This window comes from Haliaeetus albicilla, chromosome 8 (genome assembly GCF_947461875.1).
Source record: "Haliaeetus albicilla chromosome 8, bHalAlb1.1, whole genome shotgun sequence".
In the NCBI taxonomy this organism is placed as follows: domain Eukaryota; kingdom Metazoa; phylum Chordata; class Aves; order Accipitriformes; family Accipitridae; genus Haliaeetus; species Haliaeetus albicilla.
The window spans coordinates 37,138,025-37,150,709 of NC_091490.1; positions in this window are offsets into that span (position 1 = coordinate 37,138,025).

Below are 12,685 nucleotides of genomic sequence, written 5' to 3' on the forward strand. Positions count from 1 at the left end.
CTCACCATAGTCATGTAAAAGGTAGAGAGTTTGTCTAAGCTCTCCACCATCTGGAGATCTCCACCATCTCCACCATAAACTCCACCATCAACAGAGATGCAAAGTCCCTCAGGGATGGTCCTAGCATCACCGGCTTCAGCATGGCCTAATCAATCTGCATGGTGTGATTGGGTACATCAAGTCTAAATGCATGTGAACATCCATCTTTGTTTTCTGTAGCTTTGAGGCCAGATGAGAAGCTGGGAGGAGAAGGCTGATCTTGATGAAAACATGAATTTGGGAGCCTCTGGTAGGATTTTCAGAAGCTCATAAAGAAAGTACAGCCTAAATTCTCAAGTAAATCCAAAGAAGTATCTTTAAAGATATGCCTTCTGTCTCATTTGCAGTTACAGGAATAGTAGCTGGGCTCGTACATCTTTCTGAAGGTTGATGGAGCCTGAGTCCTGGGTACCTGGAATGCTTATTCAGAGGTTTCCCTAGCTCCATATTGCCTATGTCATGTCTTTCCAATCTGTCAAGGCAGAGAAGTCATTCTCTGGGCGTGTTCTTATTGTGTTATACAACACTAGCCCTTTCAGTGAGTTGACTAGCTGATCAGATAAGGAGGTGTGATTTCTGTGGGCTGAAACACGGACCATGTGTATGTAAACAAAGAAGAAAGTTGCCTGAATTTAATTAAAGCTGTAATTAAAAGCTTTGCCCATCAAACTGGGGTAGAACCTGCAGAGAAACCCGCAGGACTTGAGTTGGTTTAATGTGCCTTTAGGTGAAGTGGTTGCATTTGCTGAGCAGTGGGAAATGTATGTGTGTCTGTTGGACACCCTCCTTGATCATGGGTAAACTGCATCCGAGTGCAGGCTGGTCATGTACTCTCCCCACTGATGCATAAACGTGCTTGTGCCTCTGATGATCCGCATATACTTATAGAGGTTTGGCTGTCAGGCAGTGACTCTTTAAGTCTGCTATGAGTTGGTTTCAGCGCATTAGGAATCAGTTAGAGCTGACTGGAAATAAGCAATTCCTTAAATGAGAGCAAACATTTAGAGTATTCATGCCCATCCAGCTTAAGTAGTTGAAGTTCACAACTTAAATCTCACCAGCGTAACTTGTCCAGCTGGGTGAAGGGGCAGAGCACCATTCAATATGTAAGTCCATAGGAAATGACTCCTTGTTAGAAAAGATGGGGACTGCTAAAAGGTGCATTGGGAGTTGCTCTCCTGGGAGACAACAGCAATACCAAAATCAGAGATATTGGGATGGCTGGAGGTAAGGAGTACTCCTTAGGGCTCAACCTTATCTACTATTTTCTTTAATTCCCCTAGATCGAAAACCTGGTGCTAGTTAACAAAATGTGCTTTGGATAGAAGTTAGGAAGGAACTTTAGCATGGCAAAGGGCCAGAATATCATACCAGGAATGCTGAGACCAGAGCAGTAGAAATGGGCTGAAACTCAGCAGTACAGTGTGCAAGGGTGTTCAGTGACTAATAACAAAAACCTATTCTTAAGCAGAGGCCTCATCAGTTAGAAAATACTGAGAAGGAGAAAGATGTCCGTGTACTGGCTGATCACAGGATGACTATGAACCATTAATATGATGTTCTTGTGAAAAAGGCAAACTGTGTGAGGATCCACCAGGTGAGTCGTGATGGGCCCTAGTCCCCTGCATGGTGCAGTTATGAAGAATGACAATGTAGATGTCTAAGGATGCTGGGTGTTTATTACAAGATCATGTTGAAAGGAAGCCTACAAGAAGGCTAAGCAAAATGAAAGGATTGAATATTTGGAAGGGACAGGAGCCTAAACTGAAGGATAGTGCTGTCAGAAGAAGAAAACCATGAGAAATGGTGATGAACACATCTGAGCTGTAAATTAGGATGTTTTTTAACCATCAAGGCCTAGAATAGCCTCCTCCTAGAAACAGAAGTGTCAAGAAATCTAGCCTTCCCTAAAATGACATGCTACAGGGGACTAAATGACAGGCCCATAACAGCAAAGGATTGGCTTTGATGGTCTGTAAGCCTTCATCCAGTTCAGTGCTTTCAGACAGGCTATTGGTTAAACTGCTGCAAGTTTTGCAGATAGTTTGTGAGCGCAAAGTTAATCAGTGGAAGCCAGTTTGCTGAAATTGTATGGAAGCAAGCATTTGTAACTGGTTTAACTACAGAATTTTGCAGAGATTTAAACTAAGCTTTTCCAAGCTGTGTGTTCACAAGCCCCAAGTTTGCTGAGGCAAGATAAGCCAAGACTGGTCAAGGGAACACTGATTTCGGGAAAGTGGCCCTGCACACACACTAATTTAATTACATGATTTGAAAGCTTGTTACTAGATGACAGAGCTTTGGTGTCCCTGTGTTGGTAAGGGCTATGATGAAGGAAGGAAGGGATGCTTAAAGAATTCTTGCACAGGTGGGGTAATTAAAAACTAGAGAGAAATTTGGAAAGCAAAGGTGGTGCTTGATCATCCAAGTATGCTTGGAGTGGTGTGTAGCTGCTGCAAATTTTCTCTGAACTGATGTTCCTGCAGCCATGCTCCAAGACAAAGCCTGTGTCCTTGTCATCAAAACTGATCTTATATGAAGTAGATGTCCACTGATTTGTCAGTACAGACTTAAGATACTTTTTTGCTTGTACTGCCAACTCCAACAGTGGTTTCACTTCTGTATTTTAACAGTGGTGTAATTTAAATAGGAAGCGTCGTATCTGCTGGAGGAAAAAACCTTTTTTCCTTAGAGTCAAAAGAGGCTTGGGTGGTTTTATTTGGATCAGCTTGGCAGAATCAAAAAGTCAGCAGGCAGCACAAGAAAAATTACATTTAACAACACTGCCACGTGATGCGTGTTCTGCTGTGGTACCATGCAGGGCATGGGGATGTTGCTTCTTCCCACTGCTGTCCTTCAGCAGGCTGAGCTGAGCAGGACACCCACCTGCAGCTGGACCACCTGCTCTGCTCACCTATACATCACATCCAGGGGGTTGCTTGCTCTCACCTACAATCCTGGGTGCCTCCATGATCTGCTTCCCTGAATTGTGAGCAGAAGGGCAGCTGTATGGGGTCAGAGGGTGGTCTGAAGCAGATGACTGTGGCAGAGCCTAAGAACAGAGTGAGCACGTGGTAGATCTCTGCAGCTCCCTCTGTGATCCACTTCCTATACCACCTTACCACTTTTACCTGAGGCTTCGAACCTTTGTTACACTCCACACTGGTCCAGCCTCAATCAAGCTAAGCATGTTCCTATTAAAAGACTATCTCTTCTTACCCATTTAGTACCTGCTATAGTACTGATCTGAGGGGATCTCTAGTTAATGGTTTTTTAGAGCTCAGGAGATAGTCCAGGAGCTTGCTCTGTGCAGCACCTAAAACTTCTGATGATTGGGGGGGTCAGAATGAGTGACCCAAGTGCTTTTCCAGCAAACCAGGTACAAGCAGTGAAGTGCCAGATCACTGCTGATTCCTGCAGCAACATGAGGAGCCCTCGCAGAGAGGAGCATCTGGTTCCCATCAGCACTGTGTCACCTATCTTCTGTCAGGAGCCCATCTATTGCACCTGGTCCCACAAATGGATACCAAAGGCTTAAAATCATCTCTGCTAAGGCTCCTGTTGTTGCTGAACATGTTGCAGCTCAGATGGAATTAGAAATGGTGGGAATTTTCTATTAAAAACATCTCTAGTAATGTGGACTTAGAGGCACTGTTCAGGCCTGCTTGTGCACATTAAGAATGCAACCCAAAGTACTTGTTTCAAAGTATTAGCTGATGTCTAGCAGGCTGTCCCTTAGCAAACCCAGTATTTCTTTTTATCATCAACTTTCCCCTGTGTTTCCTTCTTGTTCTGAGAATTGTTCCCAACTCCCTGGCAGCAGTTCATTCTCATATTGTTGCTTTCTGCTGAGTTTATTTTCCATGGATGCCTTTTCCAGCCCTGTGTGGTTCCACTGTGGCCACTCTCTAGAAACAGTACAGAGCTCAGATCGGAGACCCAGGGGGTCCTGATGAAGCAGGACTGATGTCCCCACCTTTCTGTTTGCTGAGAGTGGTTTGGGCTGCAAAAGGCAGCTGGAAAACTGGGAGCTCCCAGCAGCTCCCCAGGGCTGATTTCCTTGGTTTGCTTCCTCCCGCACTCATGTACCACCAGGCAAAACAAGGGGGAAGCTGCTGGAGCAGGCTGGGAGCAGTTTGTCTGTGTCCTTGCTTTTAATTGAAGTGCAAAGTAGTGGGTATCTAGACACGGCTTCTCTTTGTGTAAAAGTGGTACTGTTGTTTGAAGAGGCTGGAAATTACTGTTCTGAACGTCTCTGGAAGGAAATGAGCTGGTTTTGCATTTTAGTAACAGGGGATATTTCTTGCCTGGAGCCATACAAGCATGTGTCAGCAGCTCAGTGGTGGAGAGGTCACACCAAAATATCTTTTAAACAGAAATCCCCATTTGGAGAAGTTAAACTTTGTGGGCTTTATTATTTTCCCACTTGCATCCTCCTTTCTGAGATTTAACTTTGCTTAGTTCATTGGAGTTATTCTAACCCACCTCAATATGAGTAAAATCAGGAGGAGCTCTTGTATTTTTAAATGCAGCTATGTGTGTGTAGCAACTGTCAAATATCAAGCTTACTCCTAAAGCCACTGGTTTTAAAAGAACCACTGGAAAGTTTAGGATTTCACTTTGACTCACACTACTTTTCTTTTTATGGGAGCATCACTAAGACTTTCCTTTCTTGATACAGTTTTGAGCCAACAGGACTGGGATAGCCCCTTTGATGGAGCAGTGTTTTTGAATTTCGTAGGAATTTAAACAGACTCCAAGGTGAGATAGTTAACAGCATGTGTGTTTGTTTTGTCTCAGGAGAATGTTTATGAGCCAAAGTAAATGTTAGACCTTTTGTTTTCCCCATCCAGATACTGGAATGGTCCAGATACCTGACTGACAAATTCTTACTGGAAAGTCAGTCTTTATATTATATATTGTTAAAGTTTGTCTGAAAATTCAGTGCGGGAAAGTCTTTGGGTCAGAAAAGGTTGATTTTTCTACAGTGAAGTCTAAACAGGTCAGACTTCCTTTAGCAAAAGAGTATGCATTTTTCAGGGTTTCACTTAGTAAAGCAGAGGATAGTTTTATTGCTGCCAGTCAAACAGCAACAAATTACAGATAAATTGGCAATGCAACATGATAAACTCATGGTATGAAACCAAGGCTCTGCTCAAATAGCACTGCTAAAAAATTCCTTGTGACTTTATATTAACGATGTGGTCTAGCTTATTAGAGATAAAGAAATTGAAGTGGGTGCAATTTTAATACTAAACCAAGAAACATACTGAAACTTAGACTTTATCAGAAGATAATTATGTAGTCATCTTTATTTACTGTAAGCCTTCTACATTTTCTCTTCTGTCAAAGAGAAAGACTACTTGGACTACCAGCACTTGCTTATGTATTTGGAGGGTAGATGGTTATTTATCTGGAAATGCTAACTGCCAACTTCAGCTGGGTAATTCTGATTAAGGAGGTAGTTTGGGCCAGCAATACCGAAGGTTTTGAGAGATGACTCTGTGACTAACTGCAGCACTTTCTGGGGTTGCCACCACAACCTCTCACAGCTCTCTTAGCTTGAACTGGTGCTGGAAGTCATTTTAGCCTATATCCTGTGCTGAGAAGTGTAGCCCTGAGCTCAGGTGCCTCTTTGTGTCTGCCTCTGGGAGGAGAGCAACTCCTTCACCTGCCCCAGTGTCTCACTCTGTGTACAAGAGCTGACTCTTGCTACCTGTGCTTGAGTGAACTCCACAGGGCTGCTCATCTTCAGTGTCGTACAAAGAGGCTGCCATGCTCATGGGAAAGAAAGCTGGCTTGGGAGCTCAGCAAATCCAACACAAATCCAATACCTTCTCCATGCCTCAATTTCCTAAGAGACAGGGACAGTAAAGCTTACCTTCCTATTAACAGTTATATGAGGGTGAATTTGCATAAAAATAATGAGAAATGTCTGTAGGTTCTACATGTGACACTTCATGAAAATCAATGCATTGCTGCTTTGCAATGGCATTTGTGTCACCCTCTGCTTGGGAACCTTTTGCCTAAATTGATGGCCCTCATAGATAGAGCTGTCTTTTTCTCCCTAAGGAAACTACAGGATGAGGCTCCATCACCCCCTTCCTTGCCAGCACACAAGCCTGAACGAGGGGGAGTTTGTCATGGCATTTAGCAAGGCTGGCACTTAGAACAAGCTAAGTAAGGACATACTTGGGTGACAGACCAGTGTGATGGAAAAGTTGCAATCTCAAACAGCACTGTCCTCAAGAGTCTTGGTGCAAGGACCCCAGGGGCATGGCTTTTACTGCACCAGGAGAAAGGCTGTGCAAGAAGGGCAGGGAAGGCAGGAGAGTCTGGTTGCTTGCCACATTCCTGCCTCTTCCTCTGCACCAGCTCAAGGCTGACTGTGCTGTGCTGTGTGCTTGGATATGACAGGGTAGGGTCACACAGACAGGGATTCTGTGATGGTCTCTGGGCACAGTGAGCTCATTTGGTCTTTACCTCTTGCAGGTTTTTCCATCATTGCTTGCTCAGCCTGCAGACAAGGTGCAAGGGCCATTTGGTCCCTGTATACTGTGCAGGCTCTTCGTTTCCCAACCATGGCCAGCGGCAAAAAACACTGCAGTGGATGGGTCACACGAGTGGTGGACAGGTGGCATCTTCCCACATGTCTGTGCCTGGAACAGAGGTACTTAGCTGGAGCAAAGCAGCTTGTGGTGTATGGGAGTCAGACTTGGTCTCTGTGCAAAGATACTGAAATGGTCATGGAGCTTCCAGCACCTGAGCAGTGCTGTCCGTGAGAAGAGGGCCTATGCCTGAGGAAGGACATCCATACTGCCCAGGCCTGCCCTGGGCAGTGCTGACACAGGGAGGCTCTCACTGGCTTGGGGACACTGTCAGCTTCCTCTGCACTCACCAATCTTGTACTCAAGATGCCCCTGTCCTTACAGGACAGCTCCCACTAGACCAAAGAATATCATTAGGAAATCAAAAACAAATGATAAGCCTTGGCGCACAGCCTGGATTCATGTCCAAACCCAATGTGGAGATTGCATATGCTAATTTTGCATTAGTCATTCCAGAGTGTGCACTGGTATTTGTTTTCCTCCTGCAAGAAATATGAGTGGTTTCAACAGATTTAATCTGTCTCTTGGGCTTTGGCTGCAGGAATAACTGCTGACAGAGCCAGCTTGCCTAGCTCTTTGTGGTCCCATTCACAGCATTGCTGGCACCTCTTCTTCCAGTGTGGTTCAAAGCTCCCTAAGTGGTGACACTGGAGCACTGGCAATGGGATCCAGTGCTCCCTTTGTGGCACTGAGAACAGAGCACTGGAAGAAGGTGTCTGCTGGTGCTAGGAAGAAATTACTCTGGACATGTGCCGGGGCTGCAGTTGACCTGGGCTTGCAATGGGTAACATATGCAGACTGACATTCAAACAGATGGTGGCAAAGCAGCAAACAGAAAATAGCATGTGGCAGTTTTGCAAGGGAAAGAGGATCTAGTCTCTCTCCACATGCATGTGAAGGCCTTTATTTGACTTCTTGCCCAAGAAATACATGATTTTCAATCCCTGCTAGTTAATTCCTGCAATTTATCAATTATTTGTTAATGAGGCCATAAAGTGCATGTCACATGGTTGAGAAAGATTGACTCGGGTTTCCCAGGCTGTGGGATATTTCATGGGGAAGACTTGCTTTCTGAAAGTTGCTCCTGACAGATGCACTACCTGCCTATACACCCTCTGAGGGATGTGAGACCTGGCAGCTCTGCCTCCAGCCGGGCAGTGATCCAGCTGCTGTTTCAATTTATCTGTATTTTTAATTATTTTTTTGTAATTTAAATTTTTCTTCTGTCTACACAGATGTATCTTTATTTACCTATATGTATTAATTTACCTGTAAATGTAAAAAGGCTGCTCATGTCCTTTGTAGGCACAGACCCACAGCCCTCTCCATGCCTCTGGCAGGGGGACAGACTGGTGCTGGTGCAGCTCCAGTGAGAGCTGAGGCTCTGGTTCATTCCTCCTCATTCTCTCAAGCTGGGCTCAGGCACAGCCTGGGCATGTCCCCGTCACCTGCCGGGGGAGCTCTGGGGCAGATCTTCCATCCCACACAGCAGAGCTGCTGGTTCCTCCTACAAACTGCTGAGCAGAGAATAGTGCTAAAGCTGCGGTGACCATTCTGGCACTGCTTGCAGGGTTTCCAGCAGAGCTCAGAGTTTTTCAGTTGCTTGATTCTTGTGTGTGTGTTAACTCTTGGTTATTGCAGAGTGCCTGGAGACAATCTTCACATCCCAAGTGTGTGCTCTGTGTAGGCAGGCTCTTCCTTTCTCAGTATGTGGCTAGGGTAGTCGCACCGTGTCCATGATGGTGTGGTTCAGGATGTATCAGCCTTTGACTCCTAAAGCGGTCAGAGCTCAACGTCCTATGTAGTCAGAGCAAATATTTCCTGCAGTCATCTGTTCCAGCCAGCAGAGATGCTGGGCCTCCTGCTGTGATTGTGCTTGATTATGCTGCCATTCTCCAAGGTGATTTGGTGTTCTGTGCAAGTTGGGCAGAACAGTGCCAAAAGCAATGCCTTGAAAAGTTATAGCAATCACAAGTGAAACACTGATGGCTTTCCCCAAATCAGCACACAAGTCACCTTTAAGCCAAAATCAGCACACAATTCACCTTTTAAACCAAAATCAGCTGCTGATTTTGATCTATGGCAAGATAAGCCAAACGACTTTCAAAGTGGGCAGTTCCCTTCTGATTTATTGCCTTTGTTAAAATATATATGTGTATTGGCTTTGTGTGGCAAGGGTTTTGTAGCGGGGCGGGGGGGGATACGGGGGACGGGACACGAATGTTTACAGGGGTGGCTTCTGTGAGAAGCTGCTGGAAGCTTTCCCTGTGTCCAACAGAGCCGATATTAGCCAACTCTAAGACAGACCTACCGCTGGCCAAGGCGGAGCCAATCAGCGATAGTGATAGCGCCTCTGTGATAATATATTAAAGAAGGAAAAAAAAGTTGCTGGGACAGACAAATGGCAGCTGGAGAGAGGAGTGAGAACATGTGAGAGAAACAACCCTGCAGACCCCCAGGTCAGTGAAGAAGGAGGGGGAGGAGGTGCTCCAGGCGCCAGAGCAGAGATTCCCCTGCAGCCTGTGGTGAAGACCATGGTGAGGCAGGTTGTCCCCTTGCAGCCCATGGAGGTCCACAGTGGAGCAGATATCCACCTGCAGCCCGGGGAGGACCCCACGCTGGAGCAGGTGGGTGCCCGAAGGAGGCTGTGACCCCGTGGGAAGCCCACGCTGGAGCAGGCTCCTTGCAGGACCTGCGGATCTGTGGAGAGAGGAGCCCATGGGGCAGGTTTTCTGGCAGGACTTGTGACCCTGTGGGGGACCCACGGTGGAGCAGTGTGCTCCTGAAGGACTGCACACCGTGGAAGGGACCCATGCTGGAGCAGTTTCTGAAGAACTGCAGCCCGTGGGAAGGACCCACCTTGGAGAAGTTTATGGAGGACTGTCTCCCATGGGAGGGACCCCACACTGGAGTAGGGGAAGAGTGTGATGAGTCCTGCCGCTGAGGAGGATGAAGCGGCAGAAATAATGTGTGATGAACTGACTGTAAACCCCATTCCCTGTCCCCCTGCACCACTGCGGGGGGGTGGTGGTGGTGGTGGTAGAGAATCCAGGAGTGAAGTTGTGCCCAGGAAGAAAGGAGGGGTGGAGGGAAGGTGTTCTGAGGTTTGGTTTTATTTCTCATTACCCTACTCTGTTTGATTGGTTAATAAATTGAGTTAATTTTCCCCAAGTTGAGTCTGTTTTGCCCATAACGGTAATTGGTGAGTGATCTCTACTGTCCTTATCTTGACTCATGAGGTTGTTATATTTTGTTAATATATTATTATATTTTCTCTCCCATATCCAGCTGAGGGGGGGGGAGTGATAGAACGGCTTTGGTGGGCACCTGGCGTTCAACCAGGGTCAACCCACCACAGTATGACTTAGCTTCCTTCTACAACACATCCAGCTTCCTCTGTACAATTGCAGTTCTCCTGATTTCTTGTTGACACCAAAAATAACTGTCATAATTATATTGCTGTTCCTCTAGGATTTCCTGACTAATTCCTGAAACAATACTGATTGGAATGTAATGTCATCTTGGACTGTATATGTGGAAGAGAAACATGAATGAGTGAAATCTAAAGCATTTCTTCCAGCTTCTCTCTTACAACATCAGGAAAGGGAATGCTGCTTTTTTTAGGACTCAGATCTTGCATTCACTTCCAATACACAATTTCCTAGGCAAGCCAAGTTGCTTTGTTGTTGTGTTTTTAATTTGCCAGTAGCCTTCAGATACGTTCTACTTCAACAGTGCTGTGCTGCTTATTAGGGCTCTGGACTTGCCGGCTATTCTCCAGCATAAACATACATGAACTCTGCTACTTGTCAAACCTGCAACCCTATGTTGCTAATGCTGGTGATGGGGAAATATATGCCTGGACTCTGGCACATCCCAGAGAGCTCTAAAAACCTTGCTGCTTTTACCTGCTGAGATTTCTTCCTGGTACCTCATATGAGAACTCATTTTCCTCCCATGGCATCTCTGTGCAGAAAGCTTATTCACCTGCTGTCCTATGTGGGTGAGGAAACTCCTGGGCCTTTCTGGTTGCCACTTTTCATTTGCAGCCCAAACAACGCAGAGACCTTGGGAGGGCGAGCAGCCAGGTCCAGAACTTCCATGCAAAGAAGCAGACCACAACAGAGTTGTGAGCTTTGTTTGATCCCTAGCTGCTAGCATGTGTAATGAGGGATGCACACTGCCAGTGTCATTCCCCACCCCACACCACCAAGCTGGCAGTCTTTGACCACTACAAGTCAGCTGCAAGTTTGCTTGGAGAATGCAAGTGAGCCTGCCGGTCTTATCATGATGGCTACACAGTCAGTACTTACTAGTGTGACTCAGCTGTGAGCAGGAAGCATCACAAGTAAGCCAGACGTAACAGCTGGTTTTCCAGGAATGGGGATCCCCACCTGCACAGGAGCAAATAACGAATGCTCACAGTTGGCACCACAGTACAAGCAGGAGGATGTACTTGCTGCCTAGCGTGCTGCTCCCTGTCTTCCTTAATAGCATAAGTTCACGAACACTAACAGGGGAGTGACTGGAAAAGCACAGGATGTTGGAGTGCTAAGAGGATCTAGCTGGGACAAAGTTAGACCTTGTTTCTCCTAGAGACATTGTGATGAGTAGGGTATCTCCCTTCTTGGTGGTGGGAGAGTCTCCTTCCAGATGTGGCTCAAGAAGCAGTGTACCTGCTGTCAGACCACTAGCAATGGAAGATTGAATTCTGTAATTAGGAATAGTTGGAAGATGGTGGCATATATCTTGGGCCGGCTCTTTCCTGTCACAGTTTTTGGATGCTGGTGAGCACCTCTGATTCCTGAGCTTGGTTATTAAACTTTGCAGTCCTCATGTGACTAATGTTTTCAGGTGAAGTAACCTCCAGAGGGTAGTGCCTAAAATCCTGGGAGTCTGGCTAGAAGGAGCATAGGTACCATGCCCCAGTGAACAAAGGAAACATTTCCAGGGCACATCCTTGCAGTTCAGGGAGAGGTGGAAATCTTTTCCGGTTAGGTCTGCACTGTGATTAGGATTGTAACTGTGTTTATTCATTAGCTGTTGATGCTAATTACTTCTCTTTAGGCTTTCTGAAAGCATGAATGAAAAGGAATTTGGTAATAGTGCAATTACAACATAATTTAATGAGGATTTTGACTATTTAACATTCTATCACTACGTGTTGTTATCTGTTAGCATACCTGTGGGTTTTTTTCCCTAGCAAAGCATTTCCCTTGGAAATGAGTAACAAAAATCCCCAAATATTTGCAAAGCAAAGGCAGTTGCATCAGCATGCCTATTAACAGACAGGGTGCCAGGGATCTCATGAATCTGCATGACTGGATGAGACTATGACAAATGAAATTTGTTACCAATCAGTGCAAAACAATGTGTGTGGGAAATAAAAGCTTGCTCTAGGGATATATGTTAACATTGGAAATAGCTCTTGCCTCTCTGGAAGGCTGTTGGAATCATTGTAGATGGCTGGCTGAAAACCTCACCCCAGCTCTTCGTTGGGAGTAGAAAAGGCAAACAGAGTTCAGAGCAAAGTGAAACATAAATCCATATTGCACCCGCATCTGCAATGCTTCTGGCAGTTCTGGCCAGTTTACCTGACACCTACAGGAAATGCAGTAGACCTATAGCAAATGCAGAGATGGGCAACTAGGACGATGAGCTTTCATATATGCAACATGACTACGCAAAGCTTTTTTGTTTAGAAAGAGGCAATTGTGAGGAGATGTGCTGGAGACTGGTACATTTATCAACAGAGAAGTGAAATGTGTTTCACTCATGACTGTTCATAGCACAAGTGCAGGGGCATACAGTGAAATTATTCAGCAGCAGGTAAGCCAAAGGAAGTAGTGTTTTCGCAACACACAATCCAAGTGCAATGAATTGCTACAGGATATTTTAGAGGCCAGAAATATACCTGGCCATATTAGTCAGATATATTTGTGGCAAGTAAGTCCTCAGCTCAGGAAATCAGCAAATTTTGCTTTCTGGGAGGTGTAAAGCCGGATCCCATTCTATGCACACACCTTTTTATAGTCTTC